This window comes from Pleurodeles waltl, chromosome 7 (assembly GCF_031143425.1).
Source record: "Pleurodeles waltl isolate 20211129_DDA chromosome 7, aPleWal1.hap1.20221129, whole genome shotgun sequence".
Taxonomy (NCBI): domain Eukaryota; kingdom Metazoa; phylum Chordata; class Amphibia; order Caudata; family Salamandridae; genus Pleurodeles; species Pleurodeles waltl.
Genome location: NC_090446.1, coordinates 340,264,552 through 340,286,741, shown reverse-complemented (window position 1 = coordinate 340,286,741; position 22,190 = coordinate 340,264,552).

Sequence of the window (22,190 nt, the reverse complement as noted above, 5' to 3'; positions counted from 1 at the left end):
GCCACTTCCTTCCCATGATGTTGGAGGCTGGGGCCCGCGTGAAACAGATGTATCACACGGAGGCAAAACAGCTGCGCTCGTCAAAGGTGCTGTTCCACCTGAGAAGGATATTCAACACCGCTGGAATGAGCACCAGCTCAAGCATCGCTGGGCTGACCTGGTGGCCCGAGAGCAGGACCTGCTGGACCACCTGGGTGTGGTGATTGGTGGCCCTGTTGGTGAGTATCACATTGACAAATGTGTACAGTTCACTGCTCCTGAGTGACAGTAGCAGATGTCATGACTTGCTGCATGCAATGTTCGTGGCCATGTGGAATGCCAGTTGAACAAAAATGTAAGTGTACCAGTATTGTGATGTATTACACTTGGTAATACATGGTAACAATGCAGTCCACAGTTTTGTTGAGCCATGTCCGAACAGTATTCAGAACCATTTGTACCAAGCTCTTTATAACCTTCCTTTATATCTAAGTTCACTGAATTCTTGTGTTGACGACAGGACAAATATTCATTCACATAGACAAACCCAAATGGCCCATTTTGCTATCAGATTGCACAATCACAAAACAGGGTCTTCTAATGGCATTTAGGATTAGGCGCTCAAATCATATCATTGAGTCGCAGGCGCCTATTACATTTTTTCTTGGGCGCAATTGCCGGGACTGAGCTATTGCAGTTAATATCTGTTTCAAATTGGTGCCAACCCATTTTCAAAAGGGAAAGGGTCAGCATGGCATCCCTCCTCTTTATAAATGTATGGCCACAAACTATTTCTGAGCATGTAGTTGTGCAAGGGACCACTGACTGCTTCCAAAAATCTATTTTAGTAATGAAATAGATTGTTAAAATACTTTCTGTACAGCCCTGCTGAAATATTGCTGCATTTCAACAAATGTTAACATCTCAATATGAAAGGGCCACAGACATGGTGGTCTGCTGAGCTCAGCAGGCCAGCATTCCTGTGAGTTGCGCCATTCCTAAGGGGTTTGGAAAATGAGACCTACCTCATCGTGATTGAAGAGGTAGGTCATTTGCTACCCCATTTTTTATCTGCAAACAGTGTCATTTCGAGTGTTCTACCTCTGATCATCCAACTTGCTAATTGCTAGTTTCTGAGTCTCGCAAAGTGTGATTCAAAATACCTGATATAGGTACACATGGCCCTGAGTGACACATTTCAGGTGCAATTACTACACCTGTGCCCATGCATTCTGTCAACGATGATCAGCTAAGACACTGTCAGCATACATTCTTTCACAGTTTTGGAACAGCAAAGTGGGCAATCTATGTTTAGCCCTACATTGTCATCATTTCACGCACAGGATCCCTGCCATCATGTTGTCATAGGAGGCATATACGGCTTAGGGGACACTGCCAATGAGGCATATGTTACCTACATAAAACACTGGCACACCTATTTTGGACCACTGAAAGCACGATGATTCCAGAATGCAAATCAACCCACATGTCCACAACACAGTTACTCATTGTCCCTTGATGCACAAGCCACAATACCTGAGTAACTGGTATTGCTGTGCACCAGGAAAGTGCCATTGCAATTTTCACCCAATAACAAAGGATGAAATGGAATTCCATCTGAAATGGATTAGCCACAAAAGTGTGTAGTCATGTTTAGCACCACATGATTGTTAGGGCCATTGCATGTGTGCATATGTGTGTCTATCACTCACTGGAGTGACAGTGTCAATGCAAGTTTGCAGAGGTGTGTCTGTTGGAGTGACTACATGACTGATGTGCAGCTCTGTCATATAAATGTCACACACTGTGATATGTTGTTCCCACGATAGTACAGTGATCAGACATTGAGTATATATCTCGCTTCCATGTTTAACAGGTGGACCGGCCCCCTATACCATTGGGGAAGTGGCTGGATTCGAGGACCCAGACGTATCCAGTAAGTGTCAAAATGTCTGTCCTGTGTTGTGATTGCAGCTGTTGTATGATGGACTATTGTGTGTTTGACTCATTGCAAGATATGATGAGCTGGCAGGTGATCTAATATGTGACTTGACTGGAGGTTGACATAGTGTTCCATGGAAGAGTTAAACATTCACTGGCAGAGAGTCATATCTTGGGAGTCTAGTGCTGCACAATCGGCAGGGGCAGGTAAACAAGGTGATTTGTAGCCACATTTAGTCCCACATTTGATTTGGAGGTGGACCAGTGTCATAATTTAGTCAGCACATCCTACCCTAATTCACACAAAACAGTGATCAGTCAGTTTAACACCCAAACTTGCGCATCCCTGTAATGAACATATAGGACTGTATGGGTGACTGTCCCCCAGCATTTAGCCCCACACGTTGTACTCCATTTACATCGCACTTAAGTGTTATGTTATAGGCGTGCATGCAGGTCAAGGCCAGATGTGTGCTTGCATCAATGTGGGTGATATAGGAAATGTGTCAGTGAGATCTGATATTGATGGTTGTCCACAAATGGAAACATGAATGTAGATGTGATTGACCAATGGTTGACTCACTCCTAGTTGGCAGGCATCCTTACATGTGTTCCACTCACTAAATCCATGTACAGCTCGACAAAGCTTAGTGGTTGTCCTTTACAGTTGAAAATATGTTTTGCATGCCCATCCCCCCCAGAGGCACAGGGTTAGGGGGAGAAATTACATGTAGCTAGGTGTGATGGGCACAGTGTAGATGACAGACATGTACTTCAAGCACTCATGTGTGCCACACTACAGTGACCCCTTATGATTATCAACTGCATACCATCCTGCCATTTCCATATACAAATCACAGGCCTTGTGTGCCTTGAAGTTGATCCAGATGATAGGGATTAGTTGGCCTGGCACATATTGAGTACTTGCTGCATTTGCGATGTGGCACATTGCACTACATACATGCACAGATCAGTTAATTTGGTACACACCTTGTTGCGCTTTGCTATGTTGTCAGATAGTTGATGGGTAGGCTGTGTTGGCATGTCATTCCTCAGGGACAACCTATCATATTTAGTGTGATTTGGACTGCATGTGCAATTTGTGAGGAAGTGTTAGATTATCATCTATACATGCATCACACAATGATGCCACTAATGTTTGCCTGTCTCTTTTTTACAGCTTCCAACATGAATGCTGAAGAAATCTGAGAGTTTCAAGGCGGGCAGTGCGATACAGGCACATCCTCGATGTGGACACTGGGTATAGAATGATGGCAAGACGCTATTGTCATGAAAGAGCCACAGGAGCATGGCGGGCTTTTAGCTAAGAGGGGCCGGCATTGGCTACAACAGGTGCCGCCACCACCCGACTGGCGGCACAGTAGACACGGGTATCTCTGCCACACCTACTGCACCTTCAACTTCTGGAGCACAAGGCACAACAACTGCTGCACCATCTATGCCACCATCCCCAGCCACGGCACCTGCACTTGCAGTTGCTACAACATCAGTGACACCAACCACCACAGCAACTGGTATGGACATGGCCGCATTCCGGCAGTTTCAGCAGGACAGGCGTAGGGTCCTAAGGAGAATGGACAGTCTCCAGCATGAGGTAGCCTGCAAAAGCCGAAGACATAAATCGTTAAAAAAACTCTGAGGAGGGCAAACCTCTGAGTCCAGTTTTGCCTCACCCCTAATTCCGTTCCTTCCCTCCTTTTTTCTTATACTGTTTTTTAGTGGGTTTAGGGAGTTTAATGATAGGTTAGAGTAGGCTATTTGTTTAGATAGGATAAGTAGGTTGGGGGGGTTATATTATTACATGTTAGTTTGTGGGTGGGTGGGTGGGGGTTGAACATGGGGTTTATGTGTATTCTTGAAAAAAACATAAACAAAAAAAGAGAAAAAAATAAAAACAAAATATATATATATTTGTTTAGTATTAGTATCTGTTTAGGTTAGTATATGTTGTCCTACATGTGTCCCGTCATATAAGGGGGAGGTGAGGTTGATGTTTAGAGTGTTTAGTTACATGTGGTAAGTAATGTTAGCATAGGGTAGTTAGGGCCAGTTGTGGTAATGTATACTTAGGATAGGTTAAGGTAGTATAGGTGAGTGACATAGTTCAAGTTTTTTTTCATACATATTTAATAAAGTTATAGGTACTCTTTTATGGTATGTGTTGTATGCTTGGGGATCTGGGCCTTTGCATGAGTGTACAGTGGCAAATTTGTGTTGCCTGTGTATTCTGTCCTGCATCCACATCCCATTCTTGACATGTTTATTCCCACTTCCAAATGAGCTGCCACATTGGCAGATTCAACAAAGCTACCTCTGTATACATCTGCCATCCTTTGTACCCACCACTCAAGGTGACTATGGTTCACCTGTATTGGACAGGTAGGTGTGCTTTTCAAAGCTCTCATTATTTGGGTCCTGTGTTGGAATCTTGGGTACTGTGGGACGTCTGCCTGCAGCCTGATGTTCATGTGAACCCTGATAAACTAAGTGTTGTCAAAATCTTAGGACGTTCAGTACAATAAATTCACGCCTATGAGTTTTTTCATTGTACTCCCAGGTGACGTTATTGTCCAAATATTCTTACACACCCATTCCTGCTGTATGTTGTGGTTGTAAGATTTATGTTTAGAGTCATATGTCACATACACAATGATTGTCTAGTAGGGGATGTGGCCAGCATTGAGTTTCATCTTGTAGATACCTTGGGCCTGACATATACAATGTTTAAACAGCATTTGACTGTTTGTGGTGCTTTAACTTCAGAAATGATCCACAAGCAGCACAGATGATTGTAAAATCAAGACCCTTGTGCATAAATATCAGCTCACATTCTTTCTAAGCTCTTGTATTGACGTTCTGTGGCCATTCACATGTTACATGCATCACAAATCTCCTGCACAGTAGGGGCCAGATGTAGCAAGGCATTAGCGCCTCGCAAACGGTGAAAAACGCCGTTTGCGAGGCGCTAATGCCCACCCGCAATGCAGAAACGCATTTTGCGAGTCGGAACCGACTCACAAAATGCGTTTCCGACTCGCAAATAGGAAGGGGTGTTCCCTTCCTATTTGCGACTCGCACCGCGATGTAAGTTGATTTGCGACCGCAAAAGCGGTCGCAAATCAACTCGCAGTTACCATTCACTTGAAGTGGATGGTAACTCATTTGCAAACGGGAAGGGGTCCCCATGGGACCCCTTCCCCTTTGTGAATGATCACATAATTAGTTTTTTCAGAGCAGGCAGTGGTCCTATGGACCACTGCCTACTCTGAAAAAAAACAAAACAAAAGGTTTCGGTATTTTTTTCTATGTGCAGCTCGTTTTCCTTTAAGGAAAACGGGCTGCAGATAGAAAAACAAAACGCTTTATTTAAAAGCAGTCACGGACATGGTGGTCTGCTGTCTCCAGCAGGCCACCATCCCCGTGAGTGCCCAGACTCACTATGGGGTCGCAAACTGCGAACTACCTCATTAATATGAATGAGGTGGGTCTTTGCGACCCCATAGCGAGTCGCAGAAGGTGTCTGAGACACCTTTCTGCATAGCAAATTGCGAGTTGCAATTTGCGAGTCGCTCAGACTCGCAAATTGCAAGTCGCAAATTGCTGTCTACCTACATCTGGCCCTAGATGTGTCACAATACACTAAGACAAAGTGGTTGTGTAGGTGCTGTTTATTTTAAAGTGCTGTAGTGCAATATTTACATAGTCCAGGTTTGTAAGTCCATTTATGTGACGCATTCTATTGTGACGCAACACAAGTGCAATGTTGAGGGACATGTCATTGGACATGCTGCGATGGAGTGTCATTCAGTGCAGAGGAATATAAATTGCCAATTGGGTAGTGAGAGTCAATTGCAGTCCATAGTGGTAAGTTGAACAGTGTGTTGAATAACAGTGCATGTTACCAGCTGTAGCAAGACTGGCATGTTGTCAAGCACACGACAAAGGAAAATCAGTGCGCATGTGTAGGAGGCTGGCCTGGTTTGTAGTGGGTACCTTGCGTACTTACACCTTGTACCAGGTCCAGTTATCCCTTAACAGTGAAGTACTAGTGTTCTAGCAGCTTGGGCTGATAGAGGTAGCTATAGCAGGGCAGCTTATGCTGAACTAGGAGACATGCAAGGCTCATGCAATACCTCTTATAGTTACACAGTACTTATACACAAGTAAAGACAATACTCAGTGTTACCAAAAATAAAGGTATTTATTGGGTGACACAATATCTTAGAGACAATTCTCCTTCTGGAGATAAGTATTATACACCAATACATACACTAGACACCAAAATTAGACAAGTAATTAGTCATAGAACAGTGCAAACAATAGGAAATGCTATAGAATGCAATGGGAAAAAATAGGTCTGGGGCAACACAAACCATACACTAAGAAAGTGGAATGCGAATCACGAATTTCCCCCCCTAGGCAAGTGTACTGTGTGCAGAATCGCTGGGAGAGTAAGAATACAGTAAAGGTAAGTAAATTACACCAACCCAGAGCCCAGAAAAGCAGGAGTAAAGTACTGCAAGTTTCCCTAGGGCACACTACACCTCGTGATATGGATTATTGCAGTAACCAACCAAGTCTGCAAACAACAACTGCTAGATTCCTAGACCTGAAGACCTGGAAAAGAAGTGGCCCAAGACCAGAAGTTGAAAGAAGTTGCAGTAAGGACAGGAGCCCCTGCCAACCCAGAAGAGGGTGGTAGAGAAGATTCCCCAGTTAGTTAAAGACTGCAGGAATCCATTGGTTTCCTGCATAATGCAAAAGATGTCCCACAATGTGAAGATGGATGCAGAAGTGATTTTGTGTTTGAAGTAGCCAACAAGCCTTGGTTAAGACAAATATGCATTTTGCTTAAAAATGGCACTGGCTGGACCCAGGAGGGACCTGGGAGCCTCAACTCTGTGTGAGGAGGAAGAGGGGGGCTCACAGCACTTCAGAGAGCCCTCAGGATGCAAGGCAGCACCCACGGGAGTCCCAGGATACGGGGACAAAGGAGGTGCACAACAAAGGAAGGTCCCACGCCACTGGCAGTATGAGCATCGCAGGATGGAGTGCTGGGGACCTGGGCAAGGCTGTGCCTGAAAGAATTTTGCAAATAGTGCACATAGGTCTCAGGAGGTAAAGAAGAAGAAGTAGCATACAGGGGTACCGTCACTCTCAGGAAAGGCAAGGTCTTACCTCCTCCAAGTTGCGTCAGCAGGACCTCAGGACAGTCTATGTCGATGGGGTCCACTCTCTCTGTCCTTAGGAGCATGCTCGTCGCTGTGAGAGGAGTCCAAGGGTACCGGTCATCATCTTAGAAGGTGCCTGCCTGCATGAGCAGGGGAGTGACTCCGTCACCCCAGTGGAGATTTCTTCAGTCCTTCTGGTGAAGGATGAAGACAGGGAGTCCCCAGAGTCTGCTCACTGTGAAAACTGTTGCAGTTGCTGGCTGGAGCTGAAGTTGCACAGGAAAAGTATCCCTTGTGGATACTTTGTTGCTGTTACAGCGGTTCCCGGAGCAGGCTGCGGTTGATCTGAAGTCAGAGGATGAAGTAGTAGTAGTTGCAGAGGATACCTGAAATCTGAAGAGAACCCACAGGAGAGACCCTAAATAGCCCTGAGAGGGGGATTGGCTACCTTATCAGGTATTGACCTATCAGGAGGGGTATCTGATGTCACCTGCTGGCACTGGCCACTCAGAGCCCTCCAGAGTGCCCCCACACCTTGCACAGCAAGATGGCTGAATTCTGGGACACACTGGAGGAGCTCCTGGCACCACCCCTAGGGTGGTGATGGACAGGGGAGTGGTCACTCCCCTTTCCTTTGTCCAGGTTTGCGCCAGAGCAGGGGACAATGGGTCCCTGACCAGTGTAGGCTGGCTTATGCAAGGAGGGCACCATCTGTGCCCTTCAAATAATTTCCAGAGGGTGGGGAGGCTACCCCTCCCCAGCCTGTAACACCTATTTCCAAATGGAGAGGGTGTAATACCCCACTCTCAGAGGAAATGCTTTGTTCTGCCTTCCTGGGACTGAGCTGCTCAGACCCCAGGAGGGCAGAACCCTTTCTGTGAGGTGGCAGCAACTGTGTCTGCAGTGCAAGCCTCAGAGAGATGGTTTGGCAGTACTGGGGGTCCATGGTGGAGCCCCCAGGATGCATGGAATTAGCTCTCCAATACCAGAGTTGGAATGGGGGGACAATTCTATGATCTTAGACATGTTACATAACCATATTCGGAGTTACCATTGTGAAGCTACATATAAGTAGTGACCTATATGTAGTGCACACATGTAATGACGTCTGTGTACTCACAAAGTCCTGGGAAATGGCACTGAACTATGTGGGGGAATCTTTTCTAGTACAAGGGGGTGCCCTCACACTTAGTAACTTTGCACCTAACCTTCAGCAAGTGAAGGTTAGACATGTAGATGACTTATAAGTTACTTAAGTGCAGTGAAAATGGCTGTGAAATAAAGTGTGTGTTAGTTCATGCAGGCTGCAATGGCATGCCTGTGCAAGGGTTTGTCTGCGCTCCCTATGGGTGTCAAAAGAAATGCTGCAGCCCATATGGATCTCCTGGAACCCCAATGCCCTTGGTACCTAGGTACCATATACTAGGGATGTATAAAGGGGGTCCAGTGTGCCAATTGAAATTGGTAAATGAAGTCACTAGCCTACAGTGACAAATTTAAAAGAAGAGAGAGCATAAGCACTGAGGTTCTGATTAGCAGCGCCTCAGGGACACAGTCAAGCACTATGCAGACACACACATTAGGCCATAAACTATGAGCACTGGGGTCCTGACCAGCAGGATTCCAGTGAGACAGGCAAAAACATACTGACATACAGGTAAAAATGGGGGTAACATGCCAAGGAAGATAGTACTTTCCTACACCATGTGGCATGGGCTGGTGCTACCGGGTACTCCTACTGGTGAAGCTGATCTGTTCCATGTCTTCATCATCTGATGTCTGTGTCGACTCCTCTGCCCTTGGTGGTGGTGGTGGGTTTGAGGGTACAACACACACTTCAGTGTTTGGAGAAGTGGACTGTGAATTCCCGGTGGCTGCCAACTGTGGAACTATTAAGAGCATTACTGCAGCAAGGAGGAGCTGCTGGTTATTGAGCATGGCAGCAACATCCCTGTGGTAGGTAGCCAGGTTGGCCCTGAGGGAGTCCTGATTGTTGTCATGCATGCAGTGAAAAGTTTGGAAGGCCAGGTGTTGTGGCAACTCCCTCACTGCAGTGGTGAAGTCCCTCACACACTGTTGTAGTCCTTGCAGTAGTGATTATTGGACTTACATGGCTTCTGACTGTTCTGAGGATGTCAACATGCACATGCGCAGCTCCTCGAGGCTGGCTGCCATATTTTACATCCCCACCCGCACCTCCTTGGCCAGCTCCCGCTGTACTCCCACAAGTGTCCTCTCAAAGGTGGTCCCAGTGTCATCAGAGTACTCAGCTGTGTTGGAGATGGCAGATCATACTATTGGGGTGGTTTCTCTGGGATGGCTGCTACATCTGTGCTCCTCCTTGCGACCGGATATGGGGGTCTGGAGAGTTCCCAGGACATCTTGGAGGGTTTCCTGGCTGATGTTTGTCAGCTCGTCATCCATGTCATCAGGGTAGTCCAGGACAGGCTGATCCACAGAAGAGCCATCGTCCTCTGCAAGGAGATATTGTACAACTAGTGTGTCTTTGTTGTGGCAGTTGTTACTTCCTATTAGTGGAACGTTGTACTCTGGGTTCCCATTCATTGTTCCTGTCATTAATATTTGCATTCTCACACGCCTATGCCCCACCTGCATGTCACCATGCGTCACATCCTCAAGGTGTAGGTTCTGTCCAAAGTGTGTCTTGACACCTTCTTGTCCCATTCAACCCTCCCTCTACTACCATTAGCATGGTGAGGCCTTGCTATGCCTGTTGGTGTTCTGATGCCACATGCACCACACATAACAATATGGCCCTGACCCAGTCTATGATATTTCCCATACACCTATATGTTGCTGAGACCTAGCACATACATTGTATTGCATTGGCATGACACAATACAGGTGTCAGCATTGGTAGTTTGTCATGTTGATGTTTGTGTATGTGTGCTACACTGCATTGCACTGAGGGGCCTGGCAGAGTTCCATTTCCTCTTATGACTGTGCGGGTGTGTTTCACTAGCTACACACATATTTCCTCCCCCTCAATGCTTTTGTCGTAGCAGTATGACAGTTGAGATGTTGCAAGGTGGCATTGCAGCTATTGTAACACAGGCACGGGGTAGACCCTGGAATGAGCAGCATGGTTATGACATTACTGCTGTGTACTTCATAATGTAAGTGACAGTGCCTGATGTTTATTGACCCTATGGACATGAGCATTTGACACTTGGATAGTAATTGAAGGAGAGCGTTCACTTAGTCATCCTGAACCCTCATTTGAGTGTGTTTGTGCCATGGGCACCTAACTGCCATTTCCTAATTGACCTGGACATACAGCACAGGTAGTAGTGTCAAATGTTGTCAGTGGTAAATGCTGCTTGCAGCAACGTCCTGAGACTGAGCATTGTCCCCTAGTTCACAATCTGACAATACCAGCTATCCTGTGACAGCAGCCCAATTTTACATTCTAGCCTACCCTAATGGAGTGGCTTTGCCATTCCAGCAGCCTTGACATGGCAGTGTATCCCATGCAAAGGTTGTTGGTTTTGTGTTGTGTTGTGCCCCTGGATGCCCCTGCACATCCCATGCACCCATGCCGTGCCCCTTTGCCCTTTCCACTATCTGATTTCCATGGCTGACATGTATAGTGCAGTAGGTATGTACCGCCCCCTTCTTGCACTTGACATTTAGGCATTTTGGCCCCCCAAGCAACTTACCCTGCATGTGTGTTGTTTCCTGAAAGTCTGCACTGTCCTGTCCTGCAATTTCTGTGACGATCTCCTCCGGGATGACGGCTGCAACCATCGTCCAGGGCCTCCTGTGGTGCTGGACTCCCACCTCCAGTCTGCAGTGCTGCCTTCCTGTTCATTGCCATTTTCTCCTTTGTCCTCCGTTTGCAGTCATGCCAGCGTTTCTTGCACTCAGTGACAGTTCTCCTGACCTCTGCCACACTATTTATCTTGTCGACAATTTGTTGCGAAATTGCCTCTCTCCTCCCAATTGGCAATTTAGAGGTGATGAAAAGTTGATGCTGGTGCTCTGTCACCTCTCTGACCGGTATTTCATGCTCCTCTGTGCTGAAACAATACTTCCTTTTCTACTTGTCTCTCCCCTGGGTCTTGTCTGTGTCCTCCTGGCTGGTTCCTGGTAGACTGAGGTATCCCTGGGGTCTCTCCTGGTTTCTGGGATCCATTTTGGGGCTCCTTAGCACTGATTGCTGTGTTTGCATCGCTTTTTGACGCTATTGCGGTGGAAAATGGCAATATTCGGTTTGCGACGTTTTCTGTGTCGCAAACCGGATTAGAGTCATTTTTCCTGTGTTAACGTCATTTTGCTTTGCAATGGTTAGCATAACAAAATGACTCTAACCAGTTCTTAGAGCCACTGTGCGTCAAAGTATAAATTTGACGCACAGGTGGCACTAAGAAATGGCATTAGCCCATGTTAAATATTTTGACGCAAAACTGCATTAGCGCAGTTTTGCGTCAAAAAGTATAAATATGGGCCTCAGTATCTACCAGGATCATGTCTCCTGAAAAATTTGTTAGCATGTTATCTTCAATAGTGGACAACCTTTGGATCTTTATCGAATTCAGAACAACTCCTACTGAAGGAATCATTGCTCCAAATATATCTCGCACTAGAAGGAGACTGTCTCCTCTCTATAATGTGATGTAACTCAGTTATTTTTGGAAATTTCTTTAAGTCGTCAAGTTGAAAAATCTTTGGGAAAACTATCCCTAAATAACATGTCCCATACCATCCTCTTGGAAGACGATAATAAGCATTAGGACCTCAGATGTAATTTATCGCTGGATAACGTCCATTTAACATAAATGTCCACTTACTCTGAAACAAAAACACATGTCTACATTCACTCGTTTCCACAAATAAAGGCCGTCATTACAACACTGGCGGTAAATGCCGCTTACCGCCGTGCAGAAGACCGCCAACACACTGCTGCGGCTGCGGAATTCCTCTACAGCTATTACGACTCACAGCTCGGAATCTGCCAAAATCCAGACACCCACACAAGTCCGCCACACCAAAGGTCAGTGATAAACTGGCGATAACAAAACCGACACCGTCACACCAACAGGAATACGCCCACACTATCACGATCCACGAATCCACACGGTGGTCTTTCAACTGCGGTATTCTATTGGCGGTACACACCGCTGCGCTCAAGATACACACACACTTACAAAACACAACCACATTGGACAATTCGAAATACACACACCTGATACACATACACATACCGCTCCCACACACCCAATACAATGTAAAACACACATCCACATCACCCACAAACCCATACGACCAGAATTGCGACAGAAGGCCAGAGAGAGACACCACCATCAACAAACTAGCATCCACAGGCACTCAACATCATCACTCACACAACAGCCACGCACATCACACAACACAGACAAACACATCCCCTCACACATCACAACACACACCACCTCACACATCATCCACACCACCACATGGCACAGCAAAGACACCCCAGGTTCTCTGAGGAGGAGCTCAGGGTCATGGTGGAGGAAATCATCCGGGTAGAGCCACAGCTATTCGGATCACAGGTGCAGCACACCTCCATAGCTAGGAATATGGAGCTATGGTGCAGAATCGTGGACAGGGTCAATGCACTGGGACAGCATCCAAGAACACGGGACAACAACAGGAAGAGGTGAAACAACCTACGGTGGAAGGTGCGTTCCGTGGTCTCAAGACACCAGATTGCAGTTCAGAGGACTGGCGGCGGACCCCCACCTCCTCCCCCACAACTAACAACATGGGAGGAGCAGGTCTTGGCTATACTGCATCCTGAGGGCCTCGCTGGAGTAGCTTGAGGAATGGACTCTGGTAAGTCAAATCTTAACTACCATATCCCCCACCCTACCTGCATGCTATCACATACCCCCACCCTCACCCTCACCCCCATCACTCCAACACCTCACATTTGTCCCACTATCACAAACCACCCATCCCAACACCAAGCCCTGCATGCAACAACAAAGCATGGACACCCATCACCAAAGCATGTCCACTACAGATACCCACACAGACCCCAAAACAATTACCACACAAGGTCCTACACAAGAATGTAAGACTGGGGTAGAGGGTCACCCACCCATTGCACACAATGGGACACACAGATGCAAAAATCATGCCTTTACACCCCAGCAGGACCCCTAACCAACGTCACCGAACAGGAGGTTCCAGACATGTCCACCTCCCCACAAAAGAGGCCCACAGTGATGACAGCAGCTGTGTCCAACTGGATCTAGATGACCAGCCCGGCCCATCTGGGACCTCGGGACAGTCGGTTACCCTGACACAGTCACAAGCCACCACAGAGCCTCCCCCCTCAGGAAACACCAGCACAGCACCCACCCAGTGGGCCCATACCTCTGTCCCCAGGACACATCAACCAGCAGTGTGTCCACCAACCCAAGAACAGCAGGGACCTGGGGGCAGTGGCAGTGGGAACACAGTTCAGGCGACAGAGGCACAGGAAAAACAGGGAACTGGGAGTTCTGCTGTGCGACAGAGGGAGGACAGGCCCAGGGAACCCACTATCCAGGAGGCCCTCTCCAACATCATAGGAGCGTACCATCATTCCCAAGAGACGATGGCAACGGTACTGCCCAAGTTTCAGGAGACCCAGCGGCTGCAGGAGGAACAGTATTTGGGGTTCAGGGAGGAACTCAAGTCCATCAAGACCACCCTGGTCACCATTGTAGGGGTGCTGAAGGACCTTGTGAACACCAGGAGGGACACTGTGGCACAACAAGGGGCCCCTGACACTAGCCTGGACGATGAACTGCCCACCACCTCTGCCGGCGCTAGTGGACAGGAGGCACCACCACAGGACCACGACACCAGCACCCCACCCCCTGCAGATGGAGAACCACCCCACAAACGGTCCCTGAGATCCAGGACAAAGACAGAGAACCAAGCCAAGACCCCCGCCAAGAAATGAGACCACCCTGAATGTCATCCTTCTGTCCCACTTTGTCACCCTGTCCATCCTTAAACTGCCCTAGCTCCACTTCCTATGCCCCTTTGGACAATGGACCTGTGAGACAAATAACTTGACTCTGCCATGGACATTCCTCCACCATCACCCCTGACCATTTTACAACCCCCTCCACTATTTTGCACTTAAATAAACACCCTTGAATCACAAAACAATCTGGAGTCAGTCTGTGCTTTCACAAATGTGTATTTGCAATAACTGAGGAAAATAGCAATGTCCATTGTATTGTCAACATACCTATGTCACACAGCTCTAGTCCATGTGGTAACATAGCAGAGGTCACACAGTGGGACCCACATCTGTGAAATGAAAGTCAAAGTGACAGATCAAGGTCCATACACTGGGTGAAAGTGACAGACATATGATAGGTCTAACAATTTTATCAGATGTAGGAGACAGTGATGTCTTCTTACCTGTGTGTCACTGGAAGTATTGCTGGATCACGATGTTTCTGTTGTCGATATCCTCTTCTTCTGCCTCCTCTTCTTCACTGTCCACAGGCTCCACAGCTGCCACAAGACCTCCTTCTGGACCATCCTCCTGCAGAAAAGGCACCTGTTGTCGCAAAGCCAAGTTGTGCAGCTGTCAGAGTCACCAGATCCTCGGGGTCTGTGCACGTTCCCAACACGTCCACCACTGAACAGTTCAAAGACTCTGATAGATAAATCACAGAGGCTAAGAGAGTTCAAGAGGGGAAGAGTGGATTAGGAAGGGAACAGCTGGGAAGGAGACATGTAGTAAGAAAAAGGTTAAAACACACAATATGAAAATTACATCTCATGAAATCAATACTAAACTATGACTCTAAGCCTAGTCATTCTGAAAACATGAACAACCTAAGAATTAGGCTTAAAATAACTATGTTTCAAGATGGCCGGATACCTGTAAGGGAATCAAGATGGATTAAATGAAACTTTTAAATTCAAGTACTTTCCTTTACATGAAAATCGGGAAAACATTCTAAATAAGTTCTAAACCAGTCATATGAATCCTTTTATGAGAATGCATATTAGGACCATGCAATATTGCATCTAGAAACTCTGGTCTTCTGTGTTCTCTTGAAATGTTTCAACACGAATTGCGCACATTGCAGATTTTCATACATATAGTAAACACTATAAAAGTATTGTGCACCATGAATAACACAATATAGATTCAGGAAACAAATCACACAACTTGTCAACTCGAATATTACCCAATAAATGTCTTAGAATAAATGGCATACAATAAACAACATGAATTAAACTCGAAGAGAGAATCGTGCATCTTGCCGATTCGAGTGCCACCATGTAAAATGTCAAGAAATGGTAGAACGCAATGAATATCAAGGTTAAATCATCATTAAATGAATCACGCGTCTTGCCGATTCGTAAGCCACGATGTAAATGCCAAAAAATAACAGCGCGCAATGAATAACAAGATTAAAGCACCATGAAACGAATCGCGCGTCTTTTGCCGATTCTTAAGCCACCATATAAATGTCAAGAAATGGTAGCGCGCAATGAATAACAAGATCAAATCAGCATGAAACGAATCGTGCGTCTTGCCGATTCGCAAGCCACCATGCAAATGTCAAGAAATGGTAGCGCCCAAAGTAATCTGTTAATCATTAAAGAATTAGGCCAAGAATATGAACGTTCTCGATAACGCCGTCGGGAGGTCAGCCCAACCACCGTCTTACCGCCCAGAACAAGGATCACCAATGAAGAATGAAGGGCAGAGGCCTGGAAGATCAAATAGGCCATTGGGACAGGAGCTCAGGAAGTAGCTGCTGCTCTGCACCGGGACCTCTGAATAGTGAGCACTTGGAGCTGGGCTGGCTCCCTTTTATAGAGTCTTGGCCCAGCCCACAACCAGGCATGCTGCAGGGAAAGTCTCTGGAAGGCCCTAGAAAGGGACCACACTCTAACACAGTCTGAAAGCCTGCAGCAATACATTGCAAATGAACAGTATTTGTAAACACATTAAAAATAAGTCTTGAGGATTAAACTCTGCAATGCCAAAGGTTAAACAACAACATATCAGCACAATGTATAAATTACGTTGTTTTGAGAGTGCTGGGTTTTTGCATTCTAGTCGCCAATAGAGCGTGCACTACCCTGGTGTTGGCAGCAGTATACAGCAGGCCACGATGATCTGGCACACCTTCTTTGGTGAGTAGTACAGAGAACCACCTGTCATATGGAGGCACCGGAACTTGGACTTCAGGAGGCCGAAGGTCCTTTCTATCACTCTCCTAGTTCGCCCATGTGCCTCGTTGTAGCGTTCCTCTGCCCTTGTCCTGGGATTTCTTAATGGGGTCAGTAGCCATGACAGGTTTGGATAACCAGAGTCACCTGCAAATGTCGAGGGACAACTGTTAGACAAACACTAATTCTTAGGGACAACACCAGATCCAGACACCTATGTCAACTGTATTGGGACCTTGGGCTCACCTATTAGCCACACATGGTGCCTCTGGAGTTGCCCCATCACATAAGGGATGCTGCTATTCCTCAAAATGTGAGCATCATGCACTGAGTGTAGGAGGCTGGACTGGCTTGTAGTGAGTACCAAGGGGTACTTACACCTTGCACCAGGCCCAGGTATCCCTTATTAGTGTAGAAGGGTGTCTAGCAGCTTAGGATGATAGAAAAGGTAGCTTAGCAGAGCAGCTTAGGCTGAACTAGGAGACGAGTGAAGCCCCTACAGTACCACTAGTGTCATATGCACAATATCATAAGAAAACACAATACACAGATATACTAAAAATAAAGGTACTTTATTTTTATGACAATATGCCAAAAGTATCTCAGTGAGTACCCTCAGTATGAGGATAGCAAATATACACACAATATATGTACACAATACCAAAATATGCAGTAATAGCAATAGAAAACAGTGCAAACAATGTATAGTCACAATAGAATGCAATGGGGGCACATAGGGATAGGGGCAACACAAACCATATACTCTAGAAGTGGAATGCGAACCACGAATGGACCCCAAACCTATGTGACCTTGTAGAGAGTTGCTGGGACTGTAAGGAAACAGTGAGGGTTAGAAAAATAGCCCTCCCCAAGACCCTGAAAAGTGGGTGCAAAGTGCACCTAAGTTCCCCAAAGAGCACAAAAGTCGTGATAGGGGAATTCTGCAGGAAAGACCAACACCAGCAATGCAACAACGATGGATTTCCAGACGAGAGTACCTGTGGAACAAGGGGACCAAGTCCAAAAGTCACAATCAAGTCGGGAGTGGGCAGATGCCCAGGAAATGCCAGCTGTGGGTGCAAAGAAGCTGCCACTGGATGGTAGAAGCTGAGGATTCTGCAAGAACGACAAGGGCTAGAAACTTCCCCTTTGGAGGATGGATGTGCCACGCTGCGAAGAGTTGTACAGAAGTATTTTCCCGCAGAAAGACTGCAAACAAGCCTTGCTAGCTGCAAAGCTTGCGGTTAGGGTTTTTGGATGCTGCTGTGGCCCAGGAGGGACCAGGATGTCACCAATTGTGTGAAGGGACAGAGGGGGCATCCAGCAAGACAAGAAGCTCTCTCAGAAGCAAGCAGCACCCGCAGAAGTGCCGGAACAGGCACTACAAAGTGGAGTGAAACGGTGCTCACCCGAAGTTGCACAAGAGAGTCCCACGCCGCCGGAGGACAACTCAGGAGGTCGTGCAATGCAGGTTAGAGTGCCGTGGACCTAGGCTTGGCTGTGCATGAAGCAAATCCTCGGTGAGTGCACAGGAGCCGGAGTAGCTGCAAAACATGCAGTTCCCAGCAATGCAGTCTAGCGTGGGGAGGAAAGGACTTACCTCCACCAAACTTGGACTGAAGAGTCACTGGACTGTGGGAGTCACTTGGACAGAGTTGCTGAGTTCAAGGGACCTCGCTCGTCGTGCTGAGAGGAGACCCAGAGGACCGGTGATGCAGTTGTTAGGTGCCTGCGGTTGCAGGGGGAAGATTCCGTCGACCCACGGGAGATTTCTTCGGAGCTTCTAGTGCAGAGAGGAGGCAGACTACCCCCACAGCATGCACCACCAGGAAAACAGTTGAGAAGGCGGCAGGATCAGCGTTACAAGGTCGCAGTAGTCGTCTTAGCTACTTTGTAGCAGTTTTGCAGGCTTCCAGCGTGGTCAGCAGTCGATTCCTTGGCAGAAGGTGAAGAGAGAGATGCAGAGTAACTCTGATGAGCTCTTGCATTCGTTATCTAAGGAATTCCCCAAAGCAGAGACCCTAAATAGCCAGAAAAGGAGGTTTGGCTACCTAGGAGAGAGGATAGGCTAGTAACACCTGAAGGAGCCTATCAGAAGGAGTCTCTGACGTCACCTGCTGGCACTGGCCACTCAGAGCAGTCCAGTGTGCCAGCAGCACCTCTATTTCCAAGATGGCAGAGGTCTGGAGCACACTGGAGGAGCTCTGGGCACCTCCCAGGGGAGGTGCAGGTCAGGGGAGTGGTCACTCCCCTTTCCTTTGTCCAGTTTCGCGCCAGATCAGGGCTGAGGGATCCCTGAACCGGTGTAGACTGGCTTATGCAGAGATGGGCACCATCTGTGCCTATAAAAGCATTTCCAGAGGCTGGGGAGGCTACTCCTCCCCAGTCCTGACACCTTATTCCAAAGGGAGAGGGTGTAACACCCTCTCTCTGAGGAAGTCCTTTGTTCTGCCTTCCTGGACCAAGCCTGGCTGGACCCCAGGAGGGCAGAAACCTGTCTGAAGGGTTGGCAGCAGCTGCAGTGAAACCCCGGGAAAGGCAGTTTGGCAGTACCCGGGTCTGTGCTAGAGACCCGGGGAATCATGGGATTGTCTCCCCAATACCAGTATGGCATTGGTGGGGCAATTCCATGATCTTAGACATGTTACATGGCCATATTCGGAGTTACCGTTGTGGAGCTATACATAGGTAGTGACCTATGTATAGTGCACGCGTGTAATGGTGTACCCGCACACACAAAGTCCGGGGAATTGGCCCTGAACAATGTGGGGGCACCTTGGCTAGTGCCAGGGTGCCCACACACTAAGTAACTTAGCACCCAACCTTTACCAGGTAAAGGTTAGACATATAGGTGACTTATAAGTTACTTAAGTGCAGTGTAAAATGGCTGTGAAATAACGTGGACGTTATTTCACTCAGGCTGCAGTGGCAGGCCTGTGTAAGAATTGTCAGAGCTCCCTATGGGTGGCAAAAGAAATGCTGCAGCCCATAGGGATCTCCTGGAACCCCAATACCCTGGGTACCTCAGTACCATATACTAGGGAATTATAAGGGTGTTCCAGTATGCCAATGTAAATTGGTAAAATTGGTCACTAGCCTGTTAGTGACAATTTGTAAAGAGAGAGCATAACCACTGAGGTTCTGGTTAGCAGAGCCTCAGTGAGACAGTTAGGCATCACACAGGAAACACATACATATAGGTCACAAACTTATGAGCACTGGGGTCCTGGCTAGCAGGGTCCCAGTGACACATAACAAACATACTGAAAACATAGGGTTTTCACTATGAGCACTGGGCCCTGGCTAGCAGGATCCCAGTGAGACAGTGAAAACACCTGACATATACTCACAAACTGGCCAAAAGTAGGGGTAACAAGGCTAGAAAGAGGCTACTTTCTCACACTGAGCCAGGAAACTTGGCGTTCACATGGGAGATGTACTGGTCGGCCAAACACACCATCTGCACATTCATTGAATGGTATCTCTTCCGGTTTCTGTACACCTGTTCACTCCTGCGGGGGGGACCAAGGCCACATGTGTCCCATTAATGGCACCTATGATGTTGGGGATATGTCCCAGGGCATAGAAGTGACCTTTCACTGTAGGAAAATCCTCCACCTGACAGAACACAATGTAGCTGTGCATGTGTTTTTAGCAGGGCAGATAACACTCTGGACAACACCCTTGAGAACATAGGCTGGAACATCCCTGATGCTATGGCCACTGTTGTTTGAAAAGACCCACTTGCCAGGAAATGGAGTACTGACATGACCTGCACTAGAGGGGGGATTCCTGTGGGATGGCGGATAGCTGACATCAGGTCTGGCTCCAACTGGACACACAGTTCCCGGATTGTGGCACGATCAAGTCTGTAGGTGACTATTACATATCTCTCTTCCATTGTCGACAGGTCCACCAGCGCTCTGTACACCGGAGGTTGCTGCCATCTCCTCACCTGCCCCAGCGGACATGCCCTATGGATGAGAACAGCGAGCACAGAGTCAGCCAACACTGAGGTAGTAAAAAAACAATTTTATTGCTAACATTTGTCATTGCGCTATGTGCCTGTCTTTGTGTGTATGCAAGGCCTAGATATGTGTGACACATTTAAAAGTAATGCCATGTGGCCCCCTGAAATGGCGGATGCCTGACCTGTAATGAGGGACAATGGGATATGAGGTAACTGCACTGCCGTTGTACACCGTCGCAGTAGGCGGTCGAAGACCGTGGTGCAATCCTGCATTGGTTAACATTGGGCCCTATGGGTTCCAGGAGGCAATGGCGATGTAGGCCAGCGGAGACGGTACGCACCGCCGCGGACCTGACTGCCATTTTCTATCTGTTCACTCACTTGATACCTGATCTTCGACAGGAGAGGACCTACACTGCAAGTGCTGCTGGGACCTCATCGGGTGTGACGATGGCTCATGTGTCTGGGGAAAGGGCCCCTGCCTTCACATCGGAGGAGTTGGATAAACTAGTGGATGGGGCCCTTCCCCAGTACACGCTACTCTACGGTCCTCCAGACAAACAGGTGAGTACACTGTGAGCATGCTGTATGGGCAATGCCTGTTTGGAGTGGTGTGGATGGAAGATACGGGTGGGGGATTGAGGCTTGCATTATCGGACGGTGAGTGTATGTGTGTCAGGGCAAGGGTGGGAACGTGGGACAATGACTGTGATGGTCCGGACGGTTAAAGTTTATCCTTTTCCCCTGTACTATTCCTGTAGGTCAGCGCCCACCAGAAGAAGGATATTTGGCGTGCCATCGCCAAGGACGTCCGTGCCCTGGGGGTCAGCCACAGACGGAGCATCCATTGCGTAAAAGATGGGAGGACATTCGCCGCTGGAGCAAGAAGATGACAGAGGCCCAGCTGGGGATGGCCTCCCAACGTGGGAGGGGTTCCCATCGCACCATGAGCCCCCTGATGTTCCGGATCCTGGTGGTTCATAGCCGGAGTTGGATGGGCGCTTGAGGGCATCACAGCAGCCACAAGGGGGTGAGTACCATCACATCCATCTGACTCTGCACGCATTGGAGGTGTCTGGGTGGGGGAGGTGGGCAGTCGGTTCCCCTAGGCTATGGTATGCTTTGTAGGCAAGGACCCTTTGTGAGGCAGGCTAAGTGGCACCCCAACACCACCAGTGGCAAGAGCCATCTACACCTAGTCAGGCTCCTATGACTTCCATGTGTGCAGCAGTCGGGCATAGGCCATGTACCCCATGTCCCTGTGATTAATTAGGGAACTCTAAGTGCATGGCGTAGTGCAGAGGGCTGCTGTGTCTGTAGTGTCCTACAGCGCTAGCGGTATTGCATGCACTGAACATGTCTTTCCTCTTTCTTCCCCCCCTTTTTGTGGTCTCCCTGTTCTTGTGTGCATTAACATCATCAGGCGGAGGAGCTGTGCCACCGGAGCAGGAGGGAGCTGCATCCCACATGGCCCTGGAGGGCGAGACAACGGAGTCTGAAGTCACCAGTGGGACGGAGGGCAAGGGGAGCTCCACGGCAGGGACAGGAGCAGAGACCAGCGACACCGACTCCTCCTCTGATGCGAGCTCCCTTGCGGTGGCGGGCCCCTCTGTGCCCACTGCATCTACAGGTACAGCCGCCACCCCCCCTACCAGCACCGCCCTCCCAGCAGCCATTGACCTCCTGAGATTCCTCACTGTTGAGCAGTCTACCATTCTGAATGCCATCCAGGGTGTAGAGAGGCAGTTGAAACAAACAAATGCATACCTGGAGGGCATTCATTTTGGCCAGGCAGCCCAACAGTGAGCGTTTCAGGTTGTGGCCTCTGCACTAATGGCAGCTATTGTCCCTGTGTCCAGCCTCCCCCTCCAACTTCCTCCACCCAGACCCAATCCCCAGTACCTCAG